General features: G+C 39.1%; 2 pseudogenes; one reads left to right on the top strand and one right to left on the bottom strand.

Annotated features, from left to right (window-relative positions):
• Positions 1-407: 407 nt before the first annotated feature.
• On the bottom strand, positions 408-1,245 carry LOC129553112 (large ribosomal subunit protein eL15 pseudogene; annotated as a pseudogene).
• A 59-nt stretch (positions 1,246-1,304) lies between these two features.
• Positions 1,305-1,948, top strand: LOC129553069 (large ribosomal subunit protein uL1 pseudogene; annotated as a pseudogene).
• The last annotated feature ends 5,347 nt before the right edge of the window (positions 1,949-7,295 follow it).

Genomic DNA, 7,295 nt, shown 5'->3' with positions numbered 1-7,295 from the left:
TACCTCTAGGAAAAATACCTTAAACAAGCAAACAAAAAAGATTCCATTTTCCTACTTCAGTCATACATTAAATTGATTTTAAAATAATGACATTATTATGTTTTTATCTTTGAGTAATATTCCTTTAAGAAAAGCACAGGACAAAGGAAAAGGAAAACTTTTTCCCCCCTATTATTAGAAAGAAAGTATTGCCTAAGTCTCACAGTTTATTGCTAAGTGTGAGGATATTTAGTAGACCTAGTAAGGACCAATCAAAGGAAAAAAAAAACTACCTTGGCAAACTACAGTGCAACTGATCTAATACACACATACACATACACACATATATATAATATACATATATAATAATTATTTTAATATTCTAATTATAGATAATACACATTTCATTGAATGTATTAGAATTTTTTTTTTAAGCAGACAAGAACGTCCTAAATTGTTTATTAGGTAAGACCTTTACAAACATTACGTATATTAGCGGTAGCGGTGGAGCTGGAGAGTATTGCGTCTTCTCCAAGCTGCACGGCGAGAGCCACCAATAGTGTGGTGGAATTTGTGGCCCTTGCCCAGGCCGCGGCTCTTTCTGCCTGCAGACCTCAGCCTCCGCATCTCCCTGTGCTTGTGGACTGGTTTGGTGATCCACTGGGTGTCAGGGTTTCTTCTGATAGCTTTATGGAATGGATCAATGAGAATAACCTCAAAGAATTTGTACATAGAATCTTCACCAACCAAGTAGGAATTCAGGACCCTCAGGGCCCCACAGTGGCGGCCAGCGCGCTCCTCCGCAGCCGACTGCAGGCTTCGAGCAAACTTGAGCTGGTTGACACCATGGTGGACAGGCTTGCCGTAGGTGGCACCCTTAGGAACTGGGCGTTTGCTGCCCCCGCGGCTCACACGGATCCAGAATATGACATAGCGTTGTTTGGCCTTGTAGCCCAGCCTGAGCGCCTTGTCAGGCCGGGTCGGGCGCGGGGCGCGGTGCAGCCCGGAGACCTGGCGGTACTGTCCTGGTCTTTTTGTCTCAGCAAACTCGGGAATTCAACAGAGATAGTAAGAAATGATGACTTTCTCCTTCTTCTCTTATAGATTCTTTGGCTAGTCTGATAAATGATGTAAGACAGATTAATGAAAGAATAGCCCATTTAATTTAATTTCCTACATATAAGAAGGTCAGGGACAATCAGGTTTATTTCCCATCTTCCACTAAGGAGAAGGGGGCAGGGCCTGGGGCTTCAAAGGTAAGTCCATTGGCAGCAAAATAAAAATGTTTTTCCTGCTCTCTTCAGGTTATCCCAATGTCACCTACCATGAGCAACAAAATCTCCAGGGACATCTTCTAGAAGGTGGTGTGGAAAGTCATGCAGGGGAACCAGCATGGGAACTGGAAGCTTTTGGAGACAGTGTAGCTTCAGGTCGGTCTGAAGAACTATGACCGTCAGAAGGACAAATGCTTTTGGGACATGCCAAGCTTAAGTCCTCTCCATGCCCCAGGGTCTCTGGATGTGTTCTGGGGGCCAGCACCACTGTGACCAGCCCATGGTTGTGGGTTTCCCCCACATGGACGTGGTTAGACACTGAAGAAACTCAACAAGAATAAGCAGCTGGTCAAGAAGATGGCCAAGAAGTATGATGCCTTTTTTGTTTCAGAGTCATTGATCAAGCAGATCCCACATATCCTCAGTGGAGGCCTGAATAAGTCTGGCAAGTTTCCTTCCTTGCTGAACCACAACGAGAACGTGGTGGCCAAAGCTGATGAAGTGAAGTCTACCATCAAGTTCATAGATAAAGAAGGTGCTGTGTCTGGCCATAGCTTTTGGCCACTCAAAGATGACAGATGTAAAAAATCCACTTGGCTTTAAAATTCTTGGTGCCACTGCTCAAGAAAAATTGGCAGAAGGTCTGGGTTTTGAACTTTAAGAGCACCATGGGGAAAGTCCAGTGCCTGTACTAAGGTACAAGCTTAATAAACCATACTCCCACCATTTATAAAAACAACAACAACAACGACATGATTTTCCTGCCATGTAGACATAATGGGACACAGAGAAAGCTTTGAACAAAGACGTGTTGCTAAATTCTTCCCAGACTATCAAAACCAGCTTATAATCTTTGTAGTTATCTCTGGTGATTACTCTCTTCTTGGTATAGACCCTCCCTCTAAATTCTTGTAGGTAGTTAAGTAAACATCAAGACTCTTCAGTTTCTTAAAACTAATCAGCCCCAAATAATGCTTATAACAAAGAGACACATTTGGGGTGGCAGATTTTGCTCCCCTACAAGATTCATATGGTCCTAAATTTGCATGTGCCTTACAGTTCCTATTTTATTAAGATATTATATAATTTCTATCAAAAGCATCAAATAATGCAAACACTTTGAAAAAGAATCACTAATCATGGGAGTTGGTGATGGACAGGGAGGCCTGGCGTGCTGTGATTCATGGGGTCGCAGAGAGTCGGACACGACTGAGCGACTGAACTGAACTGAACTGAACTGAATCATGTCTCAACACTAAAATTAAAATTTTACTAGATAGATTGTTGTGTTAATACTAATCTAGCAAAGAAATCTCTATTACAGAAAAATGTTACATAAAGCCTCAGAGATAACAATAAATAAATACAGTTGCTACTGCTGCCTAGGAGAGACATTCAGCACCTCTGCTTTGGTAAAGCTCTCCCATATACTATGAGGACTTCCCTGGTGGTCCAGTGGTTAAGAATCAATGTTGCAATGCAGGGGATAAGGGTGTGATTCCCCCGTAAGTAAACTAAGATCCCACATGCCATGGACCTAAGCCCACATTTCACAACTAGAGACTGACAATGTGAGCCACAGTGAAAGAAACTGCATGAAGCAAAGAAGATCCCTGCTGCTAAGTCACTTCAGTCGTGTCTGACTCTGTGTGACCCCATAGATGGAAGCCCACCAGGCTCCCCCATCCCTGGGATTCTCCAGGCAAGAACACTGGAGTGGGTTGCCATTTCCTTCTGAATAGCCATTAAAAAGAAGACATACTGTTTATTTAAGAGCAGTATTTATTCTGATTGGCCTGTGCTTTTTCTTAAATAGTTGTTAGATATTTTGAATATCTTTACTGATTTTGGCAGACTGTTACCATGTGTTGAAATTCAGTGTGTAGGCTGCCATCTCCTGCTAGTTCAAGAAGTTAGGCACTGGGTCTGTGAGTGACTTTATACTGTGGTCAACTAGAGAGACAATCCTCTTTACCACATAAGGAGAATTTATACTTGAGTCAAGACAGGAATGTTCATGAAGCCATTCCATGTTCCATGGGGTAGAAGCCATTGAGCTATCTCAGGTCCTAAAGAAGGCATAAGTTAAATCTTTGTGTTTTGAAGGTTAGAAAAGGAAAGCAAAGTTCTTTCTCCTCCACATAAAGTTCCAGCATCAGCAGAGCTATCCAAGTTTTCTTCAAGTACCTTACGCATCTCCGTAAATTTAGCCTATGAAATTACCTATCCCTATAAAAACTGACAACTACCATACCCTGGTGGCCCCTGCCTTCCAAGATGGCCCAGACTCTGTGGAGTGTGTATCTCCTTGAATTAACCTTCTTTCGCTTTACTATGGCCTGTTCTTGAATCCTTTCCTGTGTGAAGCCAAGAACCTACACTCAGCAGCTGTTCCAGGGACTTGCCTAAGACCTGGAATGAGACCATTCTCTGAGTGCACTGTTTTCCCTGTAACACTAGCCCAAGTACTTCTCATCTTATTTTGAAATAGGGACATTGAACATGTAGTTGGTTTAGAAATAAGGTGGGTTCTTAATCCGATATGATAAGTGTTTTGTAAGGAGATGATGATATGAAGACTGAGAAACCCTGGGAGAATGTTTAAAGGCAGAAATTGGAGTTATGCACCTGCAATAAGGAACACCAATGATTCTGGCAAAACAACAGAAGCGAGAAGAGTCTCTACAGATTTCAGAGGGAGCATGGCCCTGCTGATACCAGAATTTCAGGCTTCTAGGCTTCAAAACTGACAGAAGTACTACTTTTACATTGCTTGAGTCTCTTAGTTTGTAGAATTTTATCATGGCAGCCCTAAGAAACTATTATTTCTATCTAAGGAAATGTTCACCTAATTAAAACTAATGTTAAAATAAACTATTGTATTTTATGCCCGTTACGGTCCTAGGAAGATTGCTTTCTGTGTTGGTTCTTCTTCCACAATAATAAAAGCACAAGAGTTGAATATAGAATCCATGTCTTCCTTTTTCTATGATGTTTGTATTTAGTTCAGTCTTTAAAATGCCCAAATTCATGTTCTTACACGAAAAGATTTCAGACAAAACCCTTACAGCACTCTTGAAAATATTTCAGGTCGTGACGTGCTTTATCAAGAAGCCAAGTCTCCTACACCACTTCTTAGACAGATAGTCATATCTCAAATCGTCTACTTATAAATTATTTCTGTTAACAAAGACAAATTCAGTTTATTCCTTTATTTTTCTATAAAATTGCCTGTTACCTAGTAGGCCTTTATTAAATACTTCTTGACTATGTGATTATATTAATTTATGAATGGATGTAAAACAAAAAATAACTGTGGTAAGTAGCAATGAAATTGTACTTAAGATTTGCTTTATAAAGTTTATTTGCTTTATAAACTACAGAAGGAAAAATTCAGACAGAGGCACTATCTGTTTTTAAGGTAATAGCATATTAGTTGGGATATAGAAAGGAGCTATTATTATTATTTTTATTTTTGCCTCTTTTGTCATTGCAGTTATGTAAACAAATATGCTTGGAGAGGGAAACAGTGATCATCTTTAAATGTTCTAGTACTTTTCTGTCAAGAATGAGTACAGATTCGGAAATGCTAAACATTAAATCACTAATAGAATCATCCATAGTTAAGAAATAGGAAATTTCCCTCTAGATTTGACTCACGATTATGATCATAAAATAGTCTGACCCAGAAGCACTTAAGAAGTGCCACACTGTGAAAGGATTATGTTAATTTGGATTATATATGGATGCACTCTGGGAAAGCTATGTATAGTGAGGGTTCTGTTGCTGAATTATAAGTTGTTGGGTGCCTAGGCTCCGCAGACATTGAAAGATTTTCTATTTAAAGGTAGGCAGCTAAAATGATTTCATGCAAGTTTTGAGGAAACTATGAATGTTAGAATGTATTGTTCTCTATTATATTATAACATGTATCCAAAATTTCAAGAAATCCACTTCTGTTGTTTTAGTAACAGTACCAGAGATCATCTCTCTGGCATACAAATAAATTGATGAGATTTGTCCTTTTTAATTCAGTCAAAATATATTTAGATGTGGTAGAGGGGGAAACAAAATAAAGGGTTTTAAAGAATATTTATGTATCCTTACATGTCTCTCAAACTATAATTCTGTTCTTTAGTTTTAAAGTTTGAGGCATTTCTCACAATTTCTGATAAACCAGATTTCTTCCTTCTTGCTTTTGAGTATAGGTATTATTTTATATACCATCAAGAGATGGGAATTCTTTATAATTCTTAAATAGATGGGAATACCCTACCACCTGACCTGCCTCCTGAGAAATCTATAATCTATATGCAGGTCAAGAATCAACAGTTAGAACTGGACATGGAACAACAGACTGATTCCAAATAGGGAAAGGAGTATGTCAAGTCTGCATATTGTCATCCTGCTTATTTAACCTATATGCAGTGTACATCATGCAAAATACCAGGCTGGACAAAACACAAGCTGGAATCAAGATTGCCAGAAGAAATATCAATAACCTCAGATATGCAGATTACACCACCCTTATGGCAGAAAGTGAAGAAGAACTAAAGAGCCTCTTGATGAAAGTGAAAGAGGAGAGTGGAAAAGTTGGCTTAAAGCTCAACATTCAGAAAACTAAGATCATGGCATCTTTTTCCATCACTTTATGGCAAATAGATGGGGAAATAATGGAAACAGTGAGAGATTTTATTTTCTTGGGCTCCAAAATCATGGCAGATGGTGACTGTAGCCATGAAATTAAAAGATGCTTGATCCTTGGAAGAAAAGCAATGACCAACCTAGACAGCATGTGAAAAAGCAGAGACAAGAGTTTGTGGACAAAGGTCCATCTAGTCAAAGCTACTACCTCTATTTTTCCAATAGTCATATATGGATGTGAGAGTTGGACCATAAAGAATGCTGAGCGCTGAAGAACTGATGTTTTTGAACTGTGGTGTTGGATAAGAGTCTTGAGAGTCCCTTGGACTGCAAGGAGATCAAAGCAGTCAATCCTAAAAGAAATCATTTCTGAATATTCATTGGAAGGACTGATGTTGAGGCTGAAATTCCAATACTTTGGCCACCTGATGCGAAGAACTGACTCATTGGAAAAGACCCTGATGCTGGGAAAGATTGAAGGTGAGAGGAGAAGGGTATGACAGAGGATGAGATGGTTGGATGGCATCACCGACTCAATGGGCATGAATTTGAGTAAGCTCTGGGAGATGGTGATGAACAGGGAAACCTGGCGTGCTGCAGTCCATGGGGTCGCAGAGTCGGACACGGCTGAGCAACTGAACTGAATTGAACTGAATTTTTATATTTTGCGTGTGTATTATTTCTTAATATCATTTCCTAGATGTATTGGATTTGATGCACAAAGGAGAGAGTATGGATACTCAGTTGATATTTTGAAAATAATAATGCCTAAAAGGTTCATTTCCAGGATTTGGTAAATGTCATAAACTGACTGCTTGGACTTGGATCAGTATGTGTTAAAACCAGTCTTAATCTGATTTTATTCTGATCCTATCATTTCAGAGGTATCTTCTCACTAGTTCCATTTCTTTGTATCTTAATACACACTCAACTTGACTCACCAGAGGTGTGTCTTGAAGTACAAAATGTTGTTTGAATTTCATACAGCACTAACGTCCATGGAGAAGTCACAATTAAAAAGAACTTATTCTTTACACAGATAGCTGATTTCATTATTAACATCTATGCTTTTCAAGGGGTCTTGACTTTTTATGTTCAGTTTAAAGCTAATATATTTTGTATTTTCAAGCCAAGACAAAAGAATTTCCGTAGCTAATGAAATAAGATCTATTGCTCTCACAGACATGTGAGACAGAGGATGTGTAACCGACCATATTTTAAGAAGGTGATTTGATTTTCATATTGGGATATATTTGGGGACCAACTTTGAACAATAACTTGCCCCTTGAGGTTCCTGGAATGTTGTATTTTTACTAGTGAAAGGTCCTGACAAACTGAAATGCAGAGAAGCTTCTCCCATTTAAACACTTTCCGCATTTATAATTTTCTCTCTATGTC

This window comes from Moschus berezovskii, chromosome 18 (assembly GCF_049115385.1).
Source record: "Moschus berezovskii isolate FMDL1 chromosome 18, NW_MosBer_1.0, whole genome shotgun sequence".
Classification (NCBI taxonomy): domain Eukaryota; kingdom Metazoa; phylum Chordata; class Mammalia; order Artiodactyla; family Moschidae; genus Moschus; species Moschus berezovskii.
Note: the sequence above shows the minus strand (reverse complement) of the source record. Positions and strands in the feature narration are given on the sequence as shown.